The sequence below is a fragment of the Mytilus californianus genome, unplaced genomic scaffold, assembly GCF_021869535.1.
Source record: "Mytilus californianus isolate M0D057914Y unplaced genomic scaffold, xbMytCali1.0.p SCAF_10, whole genome shotgun sequence".
Lineage (NCBI taxonomy): Eukaryota > Metazoa > Mollusca > Bivalvia > Mytilida > Mytilidae > Mytilus > Mytilus californianus.
This window is the reverse complement of record NW_026262582.1, coordinates 71,083,695-71,104,498: the sequence shown is the minus strand read 5'-3', so window position 1 is coordinate 71,104,498 and position 20,804 is coordinate 71,083,695. Positions and strand designations below refer to the sequence as shown.

Genomic DNA, 20,804 nt, shown 5'->3' with positions numbered 1-20,804 from the left:
AAAATGGTTTATAGCCTAATCATGAACTTGCGAATAAATAAGCTCGGTCTCATATTCTTCTTTTATTTAAAAAAAATAAATAGCTTTGCTTATTAAAAGTATTTCAGAGGGACAGAGCACTTTCTGAGTGCTAAGTCAACAATTATGTTTTAGATCACAAGTCATAAGTAAGTCACACTTCATGTAAGTATTAAAATGCGTTGAATAAGAGTGATTAAAATGCGTCTGAAAGAGATTTTTTTAAGTTCAAAGGGCAATACTTTTGCATTTACTTTTGCAGGATTCCTTTATCACAAAAAAAAATGATACTAACAATGAACTGAGTTTTTTTTAGTCAACTAAGGTTGTGCACATACAGTATAAAATTTCCTTACCTTATTGTTTTAGTTAACGTCAAACATTTCACTTAAAGAGAATAATTAATCCAGTCAAATTCACAGCTGAACTCGCCATTGCTTTTTCAAACAAACACACTAAATGTGTGTGCATTATGTTCAGATGCATGTTGACATCGATGTGTATGACCAAAAAACTACAATGTCAAAAAATGTCTTTCTTTTGGAATTTAGTTCGGATGGGGTTTCCTAAGGGGTGACAGAACGTTAGACTTGATTTTTTTTTAATTTTGAGATATTATTAATTTGTTATATGGTATAATCTTTGTTTATCTGTGAAAAAAGAAGAAAAAATAACAGACAATTTCGCATAATCTATTAACGTAATTGTTAAAAGACGGCCAAAAAAGAAGAAAAATAACAGACAATTTCGCATAATCTATTAACGTAATTGTTAAAAGACGGCCAATTTAAGTATTATTTTCTTTAATAATAAGACACGTGCTTAAAAGATAGAAAGAAATCTATTTCTGATCCCAATGGCAAGTAAGAAACAGAAAATAGAAAATTTTCCAAATTGCCGCCAAATTATTTTTTCCGCGAAATTAACGCAATTTCAGAATGGCGGGCTTTAATATCAGTCCCATTGTTGTCTTATGAAAGTAGCAACAACGGTCGTTTCTAAGGGCTTGCTTTCCGACTGTAAATGTTACTCTGTGCCATAATATATTATTCCAAGAGTAACTCTATTACTTTTTTTTATATTTTGGTAAATATATTTGTTGCTTTATAAACCAAATTATATAAACTAAGAAATAAATTTCTACTACATAAAGACAAGGGGTAGCTAAAATATGCTTGAATACTTGACCTAGGCAGGGTTAAAATGATCACAAATAGGAATTCCTTTTTAATACTGTCTGATACCTGATCCTACCTTTTTCCAATAGGATATACATTTAAAAGAGATAATAATCAAAGTATTCTCAATGCAAATTCTTCATAATTTGTAATAAAAGGAAATTGGTTTGCAATCCTTGTATGATTAAACTAAATATAACAATAAGTTTTGTCTCATTGATTCCATGCAAGTTCTACTGAATGGACTCAAATTATAAAAAAGCCTAAACCAATGGATTTAAATGGTAAGTTTATAATCATGTACTTGCGAATAAATAAGAACGAGAAAGATTCGATTTCATATTTTCCTTCTTCTATTTAAACAAAATAAATAAGTATGCATATTAAAAGTAGGAGTTTCTGAGTGCGAAGTCAACAATTATGTTCCAAGTTAGATCACAAGTCATGAGTGAGTCACACTTCATGTAAGTATGAAAATGCTTTGAATAAGAGTGATTAAAATGCAAGTCTGAAAGAGATTGTTTTAAGTTCAAAGGACAACCCTTTTGCAGGATTCCTTGATTCATCACAAAAAAAATGACATTCCCAACAATGAATGAATTTTTTTTAGTCATCTTAAGGTGGCGCACAGACAGTATAAAAATTCCTTACCTTATTGTTTTAGTTAACTTCAAACATTTTAGTTAAAGAGAATAATTAATCCATTCAAATTTACAGCTGAACATGCCATTGCTTTTTTAAACAAACACACTAAATGACACTAAATGTGTGTACATTCTGTTCAGATGCATGTTGACATCGATGTGTAAGACCAAAAAACTACAATGTAAAAAAATGTCTTTCTTTTGGAATTTAGTTCAAACGGGGTTTCCTAAGGGGTGACAGAACGTTAGACTTGATTTTTTTTTAACTTTGAGATACGTATTATTTTAGATTTGTTTTATAGTATAGATCTATATAATCTTTGTTTATCTGTGAAAAAAAAGAAGAAAAAATAACAGGCAATTTCGAATAATTTATTAACGTAATTGTTAAAGGACGGCCAATATTCAGTCGGAAAGCAAGCCCTTAGAAACGACCGTTGTTGCTACTTTCTTAAGACAACAATGGGACTGATATTAAAACCCGCCATTCTGAAATTGCGTTAATTTCGCGGAAAAAATAATTTGGCGCCAATTTGGAATTTTTTCTTTTTTCTGTTTCTTACTTGCCATTAGGGTCAGAAATAGATTTCTTTCGATTTTTCAAGCATGGTTCTTATTATCAAAGAAAATAATACTTAAACATGTTATAAATTGTCCGTCTTTTAAAAATAACGTAATGATGCCTTTGATCGTCGTTTAAGAATTATGCGAAATTGTCTGTTATTTTTTTCTTCTTTTTTTCTCCCAGATAAACAAAGAATATACAAACTATATAAAAAATTAATAATAAGTATCTCAAAGTTATAACAAAAATCAAGTCTAACGTTCTATCACCCCTTAGGAAACCCCGTTCGAACTAAATTCCAAACGAAAGACATTTTTTGACATTGTAGTTTTTTTTATCTTACACATCGATGTCAACTTGCATCTTTACACAATGTACACACATTTAGTGTATTTGTTTGAAAAAGCAATGGCGAGCTGTGAATATTTGACTGGATTAATTATTCTCTATAAGTCAGTGAATTGTTTGACTTAACTAAAACAAGGTAAGGAAATCGTATACTGTCTTTACACAACCTTAACCAAAACTCATTCATCGTTTATAATATTATAAAAAAATTTGTGATGAAGTAATCAAGCAAAAGCCAAAACTGCCAAAGGTAAATGAGAAAGTCTTGTCCTAAATATGAACTTAAAACAATCTCTTTCAGACTAGCATTTTAATCACTCTTATTCAAAGCATGTTCATACTGACTTATGACTTGTGATCTAAAACATAATATTGTTGACTTAGCACTCAGAATCTGCTCTGAAATACTTTTATATAAATATATAAAAATGCATAATTGTTAAAAAAAAAATAAATAGAAGAAGAAAAATATTAGACCCAGTCTTTTTTGTTCTTATCTATTTTCAAGTTCATGATTAGAACCATTTATTTATTGGTTTAGTGTTTTTTTTTTATAATTTGAGTCCATTCATTAGAATCTGCATGGAATCAGTGAGACAAAATTTATTGTTATATTTAGTTTGTTCATACAAGAATTGCAAATTAATTTCCTTTTATTTCAAATAATAAAGAAATTTACATACAGAATACTTTCATTATGGTCTCGTTTAAGTTTAAATGAAAAAGGTAGGATCAGGTATCAGTAATGAAAAGGAGTTCCTGTATTTGATCATTTTAATCCTGTCTTGATCCATTATTCATGAATACTTTGGCTACCCCTTGTATGATTAAAGTAGAAATTTATTTCTGTGTTGAAATAATTTGGTTACAGCAGTATAAATACTTACCAAAATATAAATATTAAATTAACTCTTGGAATAATAATATTATGGCACATACTGACATAGGGCCTATTTGAGTATTTCACTGAGACTGAGTTCTGAAAAGTGATAAAATGTGTTTCGCTAATTTTTTTGCACATGTCTTTAGTATCAAAATATATTCAATAAAATTATTTTAATAATTATCCTCATGTAAATAACAGCATATGGTGCTTAATATAATAATAGTTTGATCATGAGAGTGTCAAACAAAGGAACGTAACTCGTAAATTACTATCGGGCCCGCTTCGTCAGAAATATCGACACATCGAAGTGGCACATTTGCGTATTACAGCGTATTAAGTGGCACAAATTTGACATATCATTGTCAAAGTTATGTTACATAACATAATTTAAATTCAGCATAGCTTCCCGAGAAGTTAAGAAAGAAAATTACGATTTTAATTTCCAGTGACCGATTTTTTTGGTCAACACCTAGACTTTGAAGACACATTTTGAGAGAAAAAAATAGTTTAATCCATAATTGAGTGGATCAATATATTTATTATATACTCAAGAATGTTCACTTAAAAGCAAATTAGTTTTAATTCATGCAAAAAACTACAAATTCCAAAAAACGGGCTTCACTTTTTTTGGTAAAAAAATGCCCATATATGGTAATCACATGACTTCCATTGTTGCTTTAAGAAATGGGGTCAAACCGGGGTCAGCGTTCCGACTGATTTAGGTATTATTTTCTTTGATAATAAGAAACATGCTTGAAATATAGAAAGAAATCTTTTTCTGACCCCAATGGCATGTTAGAAATAGAAAAAAAAAAAAAAATCCAAATCGCCGCCAAAATATTTTTTCCGCGAAATTAACGCAATTTCAGAACGGCGGGCATTAATAAGGGGACGAAGTCCCCTATTACAGTAGAAAAATCAATAAAAAAAAAAAAATCGGGAAAATTTCCCGAAATTTTCATTGTACTAATGAACTCAAAATCGTTAACTTTTTTTTTGTAACTTTTTTTAATTCCCGCATTTGCGCAGAAATCTACTTCCTTCTTCCGGTCTCGTTTGTCATGAGACTGAGTGAAATATATATTTATCAGTCCAGTAAAATATAGGAAGGAACACAATAACAATTTCATTTCTAATTATTCTTTGATATGAAAAAACGTTACCTGATGATAGCGTTTCTTTGTTTACATTGAACATGACGTCATAATTAAAATAACGTCACATATAAAATCCCTAACAACAGAACCAAAATCGGAAACGTTACGGTATTTCCGTTTCTTTTTTAACAGATTTAGAACTTAAAATATGTTTGAATTAAAAACAAATAATTTATATAGACTTCGTCCCCTTTCACAGGTAATGCCTGCCTCATATTAAGGGGACGAAGTCCCCTATTACGGTAGAAAAATCAATAAAAAAAAAAAAAAAAAAAATAAATCGGGAAAATTCTACTAATGAACTCAAAATTGTTAACTTTTTTATTTTCAGACTTTTTTATTTTCCCGCATTTGCGCAGAAATCTACTTCCTTTTTCCGGTCTCGTTTGCATGAGTCTTTGAGTAAAATATATATTTATCAGTCTAGTAAAATATAGGAAGGAACGCAATACCAATTCCATTTTCAATAATTCCTTGAATGGCTTGATATGAAAAAACGTTACCTGATAGCGTTTCTTTGTTTACATTGAATATGACGTCATAACATAAATAACGTCACAACTAAAATTCCGAACAACAGAACCGAAATCGGAAACGTAAGGGTATTTCCGTTTCTTTTTTGAACAGATTTTGAAGTTAAAATATGTTTGAATTAAAAAAAAATTATTCATACAGACTTCGTCCCCTTTCACAGGTAACGCCTGCCTCATATTATCAGTCCCATTGTTGTCTTAAGAAAGTAGGAACAACGGTCGTTTCTAAGGGCTTGCTTTCCAACTGAATGAGCAAGTCTTCAATACCGTTAGCATTACGAAACTACTTCCATTGATCCTATAAAAACAGATGCCAATAATAACAACTTGTTAGGTTTAAATGTGTTTTATGAATTTATTTCAATCTTCATCATCAATTTTTTCGTCTGTTGAAACCTTTAAGATTTTTTCTCCGTACCGTTTTGTTTTTATAAAGGGACGTAACACCACTACTAACCAGTCGGAAAGCTGACCCCGGTTTGACCCCATTTCTTAAAGCAACAATGGAAGTCATGTGATTACCATATATGGGCATTTTTTTTACCAAAAAAAGTGAAGCCGGTTTTTTGGAACTTGTAGTTTTTTGCATGAATTAAAACTAATTTGCTTTTAAGTGAACATTCTCGAGTGTATAAGAAATATATTAATCCACTCAATTATGGATTAAACTATTTTTTTCTCTCAAAATGTGTCTTCAAAGTCTAGGTGTTGACCAAAAAAATCGGTCACTGGAAATTAAAATCATAATTTTCTTTCTTAACTTCTCGGGAAGCTATGCTGAATTTAAATTATGTTATGTAACATAACTTTGACAATGATATGTCAAATTTGTGCCACTTAATACGCTGTAATACGCAAATGTGCCACTTCGATGTGTCGATATTTCTGACAAAGCGGGGCCGATAGTAATTTACGAGTTACGTCTCTTTGATTGACACTCTCATGATCACACTATTATTATAGATTAAGCACCATATGCTGTTATTTACATGAGGATAGTATTATTAAAATAATTTTATTGAATATATTTTGATACCAAAGACATGTGCAAAAAAATTAGCGAAACACATTTTATCACTTTTCAGAACTCAGTTTCTGTGAAATACTCAAATAGGCTCTATGTCAGTATGTGCCATAATATTATTATTCCAAGAGTTAATTTAATATTTATATTTTGGTAAGTATTTATACTGCTGTAACCAAATTATTTCAACACAGAAATAAATTTCTACTTTAATCATACAAGGGGTAGCCAAAATATTCATGAATAATGGATCAAGACAGGACTAAAATGATCAAATACCAGTCGGAAAGCTGACCCCGGTTTGACCCCATTTCTTAAAGCAACAATGGAAGTCATGTGATTACCATATATGGGCATTTTTTTACCAAAAAAAGTGAAGCCCGTTTTTTGGAATTTGTAGTTTTTTGCATGAATTAAAACCAATTTCCTTTTAAGTGAACATTCTTGAGTATATAATAAATATATTGATCCACTCAATTATGGATTAAACTGATTTTTTGTCTCAAAATATGTCTTCAAAGTCTAGGTGTTGACCAAAAAAATCGGTCACTAGAAATTAAAATCGTAATTTTCTTTCTTAACTTCTCGGGAAGCTATGCTGAATTTAAATTATGTAATGTAACATAACTTTGACTATGATATGTCAAATGTGTGCCACTTAATACGCTGTAATACGCAAATGTGCCACTTCGATGTGTCGATATTTCTGACGAAGCGGAGCCGATAGTAATTTACGAGTTACGTGCCTTTGTTTGACACTCTCATGATCAAACTATTATTATATTAAGCACCCTATGCTGTTATTTACATGAGGATATTATTAAAATAATTTTATTGAATATATTTTGATACTAAAGACATGTGCAAAAAAATTAGCGAAACACATTTTATCACTTTTCAGAACTCAGTCTCAGTGAAATACTCAAATAGGCCTTATGTCAGTATGTGCCATAATATTATTATTCCAAGAGTTAATTTAATATTTATATTTTGGTAAGTATTTATACTGCTGTAACCAAATTAGTTCAACACAGAAATAAATTTCTACTTTAATCATACAAGGGGTAGCCAAAATATTCATGAATAATGGATCAAGACAGGATTAAAATGATCAAATACAGGAACTCCTTTTCATTACTGATACCTGATCCTACCTTTTTCATTTAAACTTAAACGAGACCATAATGAAAGTATTCTGAATGTAAATTCTTCATTATTTGAAATAAAAGAAAATTAGTTTGCAATTCTTGTATGAACAAACTTTTTTATTTTTATAATATTATAAACGATGAATGAGTATTGGTTAAGGTTGTGTAAAGACAGTATACAATTTCCTTACCTTGTTTTAGTTAAGTCAAACAATTCACTGACTTAAAGAGAATAATTAATCCAGTCAAATATTCACAGCTGAACTCGCCATTGCTTTTTCAAACAAACACACTAAATGTGTGTACATTGTGTAAAGATGCAAGTTGACATCGATGTGTAAGATAAAAAAAACTACAATGTCAAAAAATGTCTTTCGTTTGGAATTTAGTTCGAACGGGGTTTCCTAAGACTTAGTTTTTGTTTTAACTTTGAGATACTTATTATTAATTTTTTATATAGTTTGTATATTCTTTGTTTATCTGGAAAAAAAAGAAGAAAAAAATAACAGACAATTTCGCATAATTCTTAAACGACGATCAAAGGCATTACGTTATTTTTAAGACGGACAATTTATAACATGTTTAAGTATTATTTTCTTTGATAATAAGAACCATGCTTGAAAAATCGAAAGAAATCTATTTCTGACGGCAAGTAAGAAACAGAAAAAAGAAAAAATTCCAAATTGGCGCCAAATTATTTTTTCCGCGAAATTAACGCAATTTCAGAATGGCGGGTTTTAATATCAGTCCCATTGTTGTCTTAAGTAAGTAGCAACAACGGTCGTTTCTAAGGGCTTGCTTTCCGACTGATACAGGAACTCCTTTTCATGATTACTAATACCTGATCCTACCTTTTTCATTTAAACTTAAACGAGACCATAGTGAAAGTATTCTGAATGTAAATTCTTCATTATTTGAAATAAAAGGAAATTAGTTTGCAAATCTTGTATGAACAAACTAAATATAACAATAAATTTTGTCTCACTGATTCCATGCAGATTCTAATGAATGGACTCAAATTATATTAAAAAAAAAACACTAAACCAATAAATAAATGGTTCTGATCATGAACTTGAAAATAGATAAGAACACACACAAAAAAGACTGGGTCAAATATTTTTCTTCTTCTATTTAATTTTTTTTAACAATTATGCATTTTTATATTTATATAAAAGTATTTCAGAGCAGATTCTGAGTGCTAAGTCAACAATATTATGTTTTAGATCACAAGTCATAAGTAAGTCACACTTCATGTCAGTATGAACATGCTTTGAATAAGAGTGATTAAATGCTAGTCTGAAAGAGATTGTTTTAAGTTCATATTTAGGACAAGACTTTTTCAATTACCTTTGGCAGTTTTGCAGGATTACTTCATCACAAATTTTTTCATATTATAAACGATGAATGAGTTTTGGTTAAGGTTGTGTAAAGACAGTATACAATTTCCTTACCTTGTTTTAGTTAAGTCAAACAATTCACTGACTTAAAGAGAATAATTAATCCAGTCAAATATTCACAGCTGAACTCGCCATTGCTTTTTCAAACAAACACACTAAATGTGTGTACATTGTGTAAAGATGCAAGTTGACATCGATGTGTAAGATAAAAAAAACTACAATGTCAAAAAATGTCTTTCGTTTGGAATTTAGTTCGAACGGGGTTTCCTAAGACTTAGTTTTTGTTTTAACTTTGAGATACTTATTATTAATTTTTTATATAGTTTGTATATTCTTTGTTTATCTGGAAAAAAAAGAAGAAAAAAATAACAGACAATTTCGCATAATTCTTAAACGACGATCAAAGGCATTACGTTATTTTTAAGACGGACAATTTATAACATGTTTAAGTATTATTTTCTTTGATAATAAGAACCATGCTTGAAAAATCGAAAGAAATCTATTTCTGACCCTAATGGCAAGTAAGAAACAGAAAAAAGAAAAAATTCCAAATTGGCGCCAAATTATTTTTTCCGCGAAATTAACGCAATTTCAGAATGGCGGGTTTTAATATCAGTCCCATTGTTGTCTTAAGTAAGTAGCAACAACGGTCGTTTCTAAGGGCTTGCTTTCCGACTGATACAGGAACTCCTTTTCATGATTACTAATACCTGATCCTACCTTTTTCATTTAAACTTAAACGAGACCATAGTGAAAGTATTCTGAATGTAAATTCTTCATTATTTGAAATAAAAGGAAATTAGTTTGCAAATCTTGTATGAACAAACTAAATATAACAATAAATTTTGTCTCACTGATTCCATGCAGATTCTAATGAATGGACTCAAATTATATTAAAAAAAAAAACACTAAACCAATAAATAAATGGTTCTGATCATGAACTTGAAAATAGATAAGAACACACACAAAAAAGACTGGGTCAAATATTTTTCTTCTTCTATTTAATTTTTTTTAACAATTATGCATTTTTATATTTATATAAAAGTATTTCAGAGCAGATTCTGAGTGCTAAGTCAACAATATTATGTTTTAGATCACAAGTCATAAGTAAGTCACACTTCATGTCAGTATGAACATGCTTTGAATAAGAGTGATTAAATGCTAGTCTGAAAGAGATTGTTTTAAGTTCATATTTAGGACAAGACTTTTTCAATTACCTTTGGCAGTTTTGCAGGATTACTTCATCACAAATTTTTTCATATTATAAACGATGAATGAGTTTTGGTTAAGGTTGTGTAAAGACAGTATACAATTTCCTTACCTTGTTTTAGTTAAGTCAAACAATTCACTGACTTAAAGAGAATAATTAATCCAGTCAAATATTCACAGCTGAACTCGCCATTGCTTTTTCAAACAAACACACTAAATGTGTGTACATTGTGTAAAGATGCAAGTTGACATCGATGTGTAAGATAAAAAAAACTACAATGTCAAAAAATGTCTTTCGTTTGGAATTTAGTTCGAACGGGGTTTCCTAAGACTTAGTTTTTGTTTTAACTTTGAGATACTTATTATTAATTTTTTATATAGTTTGTATATTCTTTGTTTATCTGGAAAAAAAAGAAGAAAAAAATAACAGACAATTTCGCATAATTCTTAAACGACGATCAAAGGCATTACGTTATTTTTAAGACGGACAATTTATAACATGTTTAAGTATTATTTTCTTTGATAATAAGAACCATGCTTGAAAAATCGAAAGAAATCTATTTCTGACCCTAATGGCAAGTAAGAAACAGAAAAAAGAAAAAATTCCAAATTGGCGCCAAATTATTTTTTCCGCGAAATTAACGCAATTTCAGAATGGCGGGTTTTAATATCAGTCCCATTGTTGTCTTAAGTAAGTAGCAACAACGGTCGTTTCTAAGGGCTTGCTTTCCGACTGATACAGGAACTCCTTTTCATGATTACTAATACCTGATCCTACCTTTTTCATTTAAACTTAAACGAGACCATAGTGAAAGTATTCTGAATGTAAATTCTTCATTATTTGAAATAAAAGGAAATTAGTTTGCAAATCTTGTATGAACAAACTAAATATAACAATAAATTTTGTCTCACTGATTCCATGCACTTTTGAAGATTCTAATGAATGGACTCAAATTATAAAAAAAACAATAAACCAATAAATAAATGGTTCTAATCATGAACTTGAAAATAGATAAGAACAAAAAAGACTGGGTCTAATATTTTTCTTCTTCTATTTAATTTTTTTTAACAATTATGCATTTTTATATTTATATAAAAGTATTTCAGAGCAGATTCTGAGTGCTAAGTCAACACTATTATGTTTTAGTTCACTACTCATAAGTAAGTCACACTTCATGTCAGTATGAACATGCTTTGAGTAAGAGTGATTAAAATGCTAGTCTGAAAGAGATTGTTTAAAGTTCATATTTAGGACAAGACTTTTTCATTTACCTTTGGCAGTTTTGCAGGATTACTTCATCACAATTTTTTTTATTTTTATAATATTATAAACGATGAATGAGTATTGGTTAAGGTTGTGTAAAGACAGTATACGATTTCCTTACCTTGTTTTAGTTAAGTCAAACAATTCACTGACTTAAAGAGAATAATTAATCCAGTCAAATATTCACAGCTGAACTCGCCATTGCTTTTTCAAACAAACACACTAAATGTGTGTACATTGTGTAAAGATGCAAGTTGACATCGGTGTGTAAGATAAAAAAACTACAATGTCAAAAAATGTCTTTCGTTTGGAATTTAGTTCGAACGGGGTTTCTTAACGGGTGATAGAATGTTAGACTTGATTTTTGTTTTAACTTTGAGATACTTATTATTAATTTTTTATATAGTTTGTATATTCTTTGTTTATCTGGAAAAAAATAACAGACAATTTCGCATAATTCTTAAACGACGATCAAAGGCATTAAGTTATTTTTAAAAGACGGACAAGTTATAACATGTTTAAGTATTATTTTCTTTGATAATAAGAACCATGCTTGAAAAATCGAAAGAAATCTATATCTGACCCTAATGGCAAGTAAGAAACAGAAAAAAGAAAAAAATTCCAAATTGGCGCCAAATTATTTTTTCCGCGAAATTAACGCAATTTCAGAATGGCGGGTTTTAATATCAGTCCCATTGTTGTCATAAGAAAGTAGCAACAACGGTCGTTTCTAAGGCTTGCCTCTGTCCGACTGTAACCGTGTATAAAATAAGCCCTGTCTCCCTACTAACGTTTACCTAATATGGAATATACACGGTCTCCACGCGGACGCTTTTAACCAATCATATTCCTAGAAATGTATAGGAGGTAAGATAATATCCTATTCAGTGTTTCCTTTTTTTATTTACAGCTCAAATGGTTATCTGTTGACTGTTTACAACAGTATGGGATTTGCTAAAATGCTATACTGTGCTACTGTTTTGATATTCGGATGTATTATGTTGTCGTCTGCTTGCAAACTTTCCGAACATACTATCCTGAGAGTCGAGAAAAAGCTGAAAGAAAAGATGCTAAAAATAAATATAGGAAAGATACTTAGAAAAAATATAGTCAAGAAAGGTATGGAAATAATATGAAACAAGTTTAAGAAATTAACCAAAGTCTAAAAATATCATTTTGCGATACCAAGGACGTATATTAGATGTTAGTTATACGTCCTTGGCCACACCTGGGACATAATATATTTGTATAATAGTCCCAGGCCATACAAATGAAAAGTTGTTGTTGGTGGAAGATTTTTCTGGTGGTTATATCGGTTAACTTATTTACAATCGTTTTATACTATTGTAGAGACACCGGTCTATTTTTTTTTAATAAGACACTTGTCTACTTTTGAAGATTGTATGTTTTCTCTAAGTAAGTAAGTAAGTAAGTTAGTAAGTTAAGTAAGTTAAGTAAGTTAAGTAAGTAAGTAAGTAAGTAAGTAAGTAATCTTTATTGAAAGTCGGGTTGCATATATACATAATAACAATGAACATGAGCTCGTAAGAGCTCTTTAACCGACTCCCTACTATATGTCTTTTTCTTTTGGTTATTGCGCGAACACCTGAGGGTTCACGTATATATATTATAAATAAGAAGATGTGGTATGAGTGCCAATGACACAACTCTCCATCCAAGTCACAATTGGTTGTTTTTGTAGTCTACTGTCTTTTCGGAATACATCTGGGTTTTTTCTATGGCCACCTGCCGTCATACGTATTATGTAATTGATCTAATAAATCATATTTATTAGCGTTTTACCACAGGCACTTGTCTATGAAAAAAATTCCCATTTACCTAACTCGAATTTTTGAAAAATGACAATAGTATCAGAATTGGTCGAGATTATGGGTAATGTTTACTGTGGTATTACTGCTAGGCTTGGACTTAAGGATGTACTTAAGTCAGGTTTCTAGATTTTTTTAATTTCACCTAAGTACATCCTTAAGTTGAATCTTAATGCACATGTTTTATTGGGAGTCACACTTCTCAAATTGATGCCAAATGATAAGATTTCACAGTTCACTGACCATAAACACATTGACACATGATAGCTCGAGCGGGGCATTGTGTCCTGTTGACACATATTCTTGTTTTCTTTCTTAGAATCTTTGGATTCCTTTTATATGTAAAATGCATGAATATTTCAACGTGAAATCGACAAAATGTTTACAAAGATTGAATAAGAGGCAAACAAAATATTCTGTAATGACCCAATCACGTTTAAGGATGTTCGCTACTCTGTTTCAAAATAACAAGCTTTTTAAAAGACTGTTATAAATTGATAGTATATGAATAAAGGGAATAAAAAAGCAGAAAAAAATGAAGGGTCCGTGTGCTTGTTTTTGAGATATAAGCTTTTGAAAATTTGGCGGGAATGATTCTCTATAGTTTTTCATACATTTAACCTTTTTTCTTCAAAAACTATGAAAAAATAACAAGGATTTTATTATATTTTGAAATAAACTGTTATCACAGAGATATGTCTCGCCTTTCTGTAATTTTGATTATGCAAATGTTGAAATTAAAAAAGCAATACTTTATCATGTAAGTTATGCAAATATTCAAAGTCAAAGAACGACGACTGAGGTACATGGCTAAACAACCTCCATGGAAATGAGATGTGCCAATGCTAATACAACTGCATACCAAATACCATTGACCTATTATAAGTCGTTCCCTTTAAACAAACCTAAACACAAACATTAACTTGTAAACTATCGTGTAAAAGTTTCAAAGTCAATGAACCATGAAGAGGGGTGGGGCTATATAATCACCATGGAAACGATACTTGCAAATGCCAATAAATTGGCATACCAAATATCATTGACTTAACATTAGCAGTTCATCTTAAACTGATCTAATCACAAACTTATACATGTAAACTAAGCAAAAGTTTCAATGTCGATAGACCATAACTGAGGGGTCGGGGCCAAATATTCTCCATGGAAATGAGATGTGCAAGTGCTTATACAACTGAATACCAATTAACATTATCCTACCACTAATGGTTCCCCTTGAACTGACCTAATCACAAACTAATACATGTTAACTAAGCAAAATTTTCAAAGTCAATAGACCATGACTAAGGGGGTGGAGCCAAATAATCTCCATTGAAATAAGATATGCCAATGCTTATACAACTGCATACCAAATATCATTGACATACCACTAGTGGTTCTCCATAAACTGACCTAATCAAAACTAACACATGTAAAACTAAGCAAAAGTTTCAAAGTCAATAGACCATGACTGAGGGGGCAGGGCCAAATAATCTCCATGGAAATGAGATGTGCCAATGCTATTACAACTGCATACTAAATATGATTGACCAGTCACCTACCACTTGTGGTTCACCATAAACTAGACCTAATTGCAAACTAAAAATTGTTGACGCCGCCGCCGCCGACGCCGGAAACAGCATACCTATGTCTCGCTTTTTTGCTCCGTCAAGGCGAGACAAAAATGGATTTTTAAACTATATGAATTAAAATTATATAAAGAAACATGAAGGTTAGTGGGCAAAATTTTTATTGGCATTACATTGATAAAACAGAGGATTCCGAATGTCAAACAGAAAGTCAAAAACAAGAGTAGCGAACATCCTTAAGTCATATTTAGGCATTTGCAGATATGTTAATCATATTAGAATTATTCAGTGAAAAAATCACCCCAAGTTTTGATGGGGTTCGTGTTGCTAAGTCTTTAGTTTTCTATGTTGTGTTTTATGTACTGTTGTCTGTCTGTTTGTCTTTTTCTTTTTTTGGCCATGACGTTGTCTGTTTACTTTCGACTAATGATTTTGAATGTCCCTTTGGCCTTTGGTATCTTTCGCCTCTTTTTTTTAACTACATATACCAATTGTGTCAAGATACATATTTTTTACACCTAAGACAGGAAACACAGATTTTTTAAGTTAAATAACTCTAATCTTTAGGCGAACAATTTTAAAGGGATCAGAATTAACCCCTTAGCCGTGAATGAAATAGCTGCCTTTTCATCAGATCATGCACAATTTAAACAAAGAGAGAGAGAGAGAGAGAGAGAGAGAGAGAGAGATTGCTAAGCAATAATCTGTTGTCAAGCTATCATTTCGACTAATTAAGTTATATGTATAGAAATGTTATGTGTCTTTGACACATTCCCCATTTCCATTCTCATTTTTATTTGTGGTCAATAATTCAAAATCAGCTGTTAATTGTTAAAAGAATCGGTGCCACATGTGGAGCAGGATCTCCCTTTTTGAGTACCCGATATCACACCTGATTTAGAATGGGATTCGTGTTGCTCAGTCTTTAGTTTAATATCTTGAGTTTTATAGACTTAACTGTTTCCTTTGGTCTTTTTTTATTTGCTGCCACTCCTGCCACTCCAGTGTCATTTTGTTTTCGTCATATGAGACTGGAGTCGGTTTCACAAAAGACTAAGATTGGTCGTAAGCCATGAACAATTCAGTATACTTACGATCAATCTTAGTCGTAAGTTTTTTTGTGAAACTGACTCCTGGATATACTTTTTTCTCTTATAAAGTTTTATTCACATATTTACAAATAAAAGTGATTCAGCAAATCTCTGAGATCACTGTAATAAAAACAGTATTTGTTAGTTTTATCCCTCAAATTGTAAGTAATTGTTTTAGAACTCCATCTAGATACATATTTTGACCAAACAAATAATAATTAATTCTAATAAGAGTTACAACAGAAAAAACACAAATGACTGTCTTTTCATCATATTGTCATTTTACCGTCTAAGGCGAGGTAACTCGTTCTTTATTTTCAGAACAATTAAAGTCCACAGTAAAAAAAAGAAAAAAGAAATACTATTTCACCAAATAACATAGTCAGTCCTTCTTATATAAGAAGTTGAAAACTTTTTTGGTCATATAGCATAAGTGGGTTTTTATTAACATAATATTTCTCGAAAAGAAGCAATCTGTCGTTGTAATGTAATATGTAAATGCATACAGTACATACTTTTTCATGGTAAAAATAAATAACCTTTTTATATCAATGTCTTTGTCATCAAATACTTTTATTCGACAAGATTTATATATAGATATCCTTGCTACACTGAGCAAAAAGTTCACAAAATATGTATTTATTTCTTTTGTATTCTTGAGATACCCATGTAATATTAATTGTGTGTAATCCAGAATTTGATTAAGTGTATCTTTTATAATTACACCTTATGTAAAAATCCTGGGTTTTGATTGGTTAATAGCCAGTGTATTTTTCACCAATTTACTTTTATCAAATGAATATCGTTCATTTTTAACAGCGCCGGGGTATATGCAAAAAGGATATGCCTTTCTTACCCTCTCTGCCGTGGTATTTGCCAAAAAATACTCTATCCGACTGGACGCTTGTCATGTCACGATCATCAATGCGTTTTATGTCACGATCATCAATGCGTTTTGTACAATAACATTCGGTGTAATTAAACAGATATAACATGTTCTTGCGGGGTATTTGCGGAAAATACCAGTCTTGAGAATGAATTTCTCTCGCCTTACGGCTCGCGAAATTTAACATTCTCTCGACTGGTATTTTTCGCAAATACCCCTCCTTAACATGATATATCTGTTCATAATTACACCTTATGTAAGAATCCTGGGTTTTGATTGGTTGATATCCAGTGTATTTTTCACCAATTTACTGTTATCAAAAGAATATCGTTCATTTTTTAACGCCGCCGGGGTATATGCAAAAAGGATATGCCTTTTTTACCCTCTCTGCCATGGTATTTGCCAAAAAATACTCTATCCGACTGGACGCTTGTAACGTCACGATCATCAATGCGTTTTTGAACGTTAACATTCGGTGTAATTAAACAGATATAGCATGTTCTTGAGGGGTATTTGCGAAAAATACCAGTCTTGAGAATGAATTTCCCTCGCCTTACGGCTCGCGAAATTTAACATTCTCTCGACTGGTATTTTTCGCAAATACCCCTCCTTAACATGATATATTTGTTCAAAAGTACATTGTGTAGAATGTCAATTACATACGATTTGAAATTGACAAGCGAGGGGCAATACACCTTATCGCTAATCCCGCTTGACCCGAGAATCAGTCCCGCTCGAACTTTTGACGTCATACAACAATCACTTTTCCATTGTGGCGTCAGATATTTTCTATTATGACGTCAAAATTTTACGGGAACTTGTGTGATGTCCAGTAATGGCGGACAAATAGCGATAAGGTGTATAAGTCCATAGATGAAACATATCTTCTGGAGCTGCTCTACATGACAAGCACGTGCTGTTATCATGTTTACCTATTCGACACAGTTTACTGAGTGTAAATATAGTATTTGTCACCACCCTATAATTAAGACTGACACATTCGGGTGGAAGATGACATTGATTGACAACCAAATATAGAGATTTAAAACACATTGAAATATAATGTTGAGTCCAGAAATGTTACGACGTTGGCGATTCAGAAAACTTTTGAAGGAGGAGCTTATAAAAAATTTTGGTAGTAACTTTTGAAAATTCTATCATTTTAGTTGCGACCGTCAAGAAGGGAAACCTGTCTACGTTGACAGGATTAATTGCGTTTAAAGACCAAACAGCCTATTGTTTATGCGCATCAACTAACGCAACTTGGTAGTGACATAAAAGCTCTATTCATGAAAAAACGTCAAATTATAACGTCCTATTTCGCGTTTTTCACGGATTCCAACATGGTGTACGCTTAAAATTACGTCTTCCAAGAAAAGTGGAATTAAGCGTCGCGCTGATATTAAGTGGAAATTAAACACGAATGGACTACACTATCTGTGACTTCCGTACTAATAAAATGAAATTTAAATTTGAACTCGGCTTTTTGCATTTGCGCCGATCTGCATCTAACTTTTTTTCTTTCACTTGCGCCTATTTTGTCTTTCATTTGCGCCGATTGTGTACAGGTAAATTATAGGTGAAAGTTATTTTTTTGATTTATCATATAAACCTCTTCCGTTATCCAGCTATACATATGTTATGAATTGTCAACTATATAATGTATATAACTCATTAAACTGTTGTCCCCTGCTCACAAAGGGGCGGTGGGAGTAGAATTTCGAGCAGGATAAGTCAATTTAAAAGATATCTGTGCATTCTCCTTACATTAATACAAATCACGGAGTAAATTTCTATTTACAGCATTTTAAAGCACCACAATTAAATCCATAAAAACGTATTACAATGAATTAATTATTATCTGTTCTTACCGAGTATTTTATATGCTACACATCTGATATATAAAAAAGAAGATGTGGTATGATTGCCAATGAGACAATTCTCTACAAGAGACCAAATGTCAGACACAGAAATTAACAACTATAGGTTACCGTACGGCCATCAACAATGAGCAAAGTCCATACCGCATAGTCGGTTATAAAAGGCCTCGAAATAACAAATGTAAAACAACGGACCGTGCAAGGGCTGTATAGCCAGTCAAGGTCGTTAAAAACTTCCATCCTCATGTAAAACAATTCAAATGATATATTCCTTTCTCGTCATTTAATCTTTTCTATACGTGTTGTACTTGCCAACAACGAAGTCCATCTTTTTTTTCTCGTGTCAAACCGAAGTTCTCGAAAAATATGATGTAAGTGATCTTAAACATAAGGGAACACTGTTTATATCCATATATTACCAATATACATTCTAGGTTTACTGCATGTACATGTATTTAATCGTAAAGCAAATATGGTATCGGCGCTAGTGATAACAAAATAAAATAGACACTGATGAAAGAATCAATTCTGTGCAATTTAAAGATCGAAAACCCCCCTTTTTAAAAAAAAAAATCAATATCTCAAAAATAAAATTTTGAATCAAAACCAAAAAGTATACAGATCTTTAGATTAATATAACTAAGAAGTGTGTAAAATTTTAAGCAATAATTATAAATCGTTTTTGAGATACGGCGCGACATGTGAAAAACCCCTCCCCCTTTTTTTACAAAATACTCAATAACTCAAAAATAAGATTTTGAATCATCACCAAAAAGTATACAGATCTTAAGGTTAATATAACTAAGAAGTGTGTAAAGTTTTAAGCAATAATCATAAACTGTTTTTGAGATACGGCGCGACATGTAAAAAACCCCTCCCCCTTTTTTAACAAAATACTCAATATCTCTAAAATAAAATTTTGAATCATCACCAAAAAGTATACATCTTAAGGTTAATATAACTAAGAAGTGTGTAAAGTTTTAAGCAATAATCATAAATTGTTTTTGAGATACGGTGCGACAGGTGAAAAAAAACACACACCTGGTTTAGTTACTAAGTCCCGTAACTCAAAAAGTTTTAATCTTATTTTCACCAAAAAGTATACAGATCGATTGACCATCATAAGAAACAACTATGTTAAGTTTCATGAAATTTGGATAAGTCATTCTCAAGTTACGGTGCGACATGTTTACGCCGGACAGACAGACGGACAGACAGACAGACAGACGAACAGACAGACGGACGGACGGACGGACAGACGGACGGACGGACGGACAGACAGACAGACGGACGGACGCCGGACATTTGTATACCATAATACGTCCCGTCAAAAATTTGACGGGCGTATAAAAATTACGAAAATTGAGAACTGTGCAAAATACTAAAAAATTTAAAGTTCAACGTAACAAAGTAAATAACATGTGATTATTTATGCAAAGGAACAGTTCTATTTAAACGCTAATGGTCTTTTAGATGAAAAGTCAAACAAAAACCCGAAAGCATTCTGGTCTCGCGTTAAAAAAGTTATGGTTAATTGTCGTTCCACGTCGATTCCTCCATTATTAAATCCAAATACTAATGACATTTCTGTTGGTGAAAAAGAAAAAGCAGATTTACTTAACTCATATTTTTGTAATATTTCTACTTCTTCGGATGATGGGGTTACACCTCCAGATTTACCACTTCGTACCCAACATAGCTTAGATATTGATGAAATAACGGAAGATGAGATTAAAGACGTACTCAAATCTTTGGAAATTGGTAAAGCATCCGGTGAAGATTGTATTAGCCATCAAATGTTAAAATATACTGCTAATAGTGTGTGTGTACCTTTATCATATATATTTGATTGTTCAATGAGAACTTCAAAATTTCCAAGTTGCTGGAAAGTTGCTAATGTTTTAGCTTTTTTTAAAAAAGGGGATAAATTGATGGTTTCAAACTATTGTCCTATTGCATTGTTAAGCTGTGTGGGTAAAGTTTTTGAAAGAATAGTTTATAAACATATTTTTAATTTCATTTTTGAACACACGCTATTGTATAAATTCCAGTCAGGTTTCGTTCCTGGTCATTCAACATTTCATCAAATGATTGAGATTTATCACAGAATTTGTTTAGCTATGGAAGATAAAGAAATTATGTGTATGATTTTTTTGTGATATCT

General features: G+C 31.3%; 1 long non-coding RNA gene across 1 annotated transcript in view; it reads left to right on the top strand.

The window, feature by feature from the left end:
* Positions 1-20,804, top strand: part of LOC127718457 (uncharacterized) — a 39,095-nt gene that overhangs the window by 5,937 nt on the left and 12,354 nt on the right. The window contains exon 2 of the long non-coding RNA XR_007989840.1: positions 12,282-12,490. This is a non-coding gene — a long non-coding RNA (uncharacterized LOC127718457). The remainder of the gene's footprint in view (positions 1-12,281; positions 12,491-20,804) is intronic.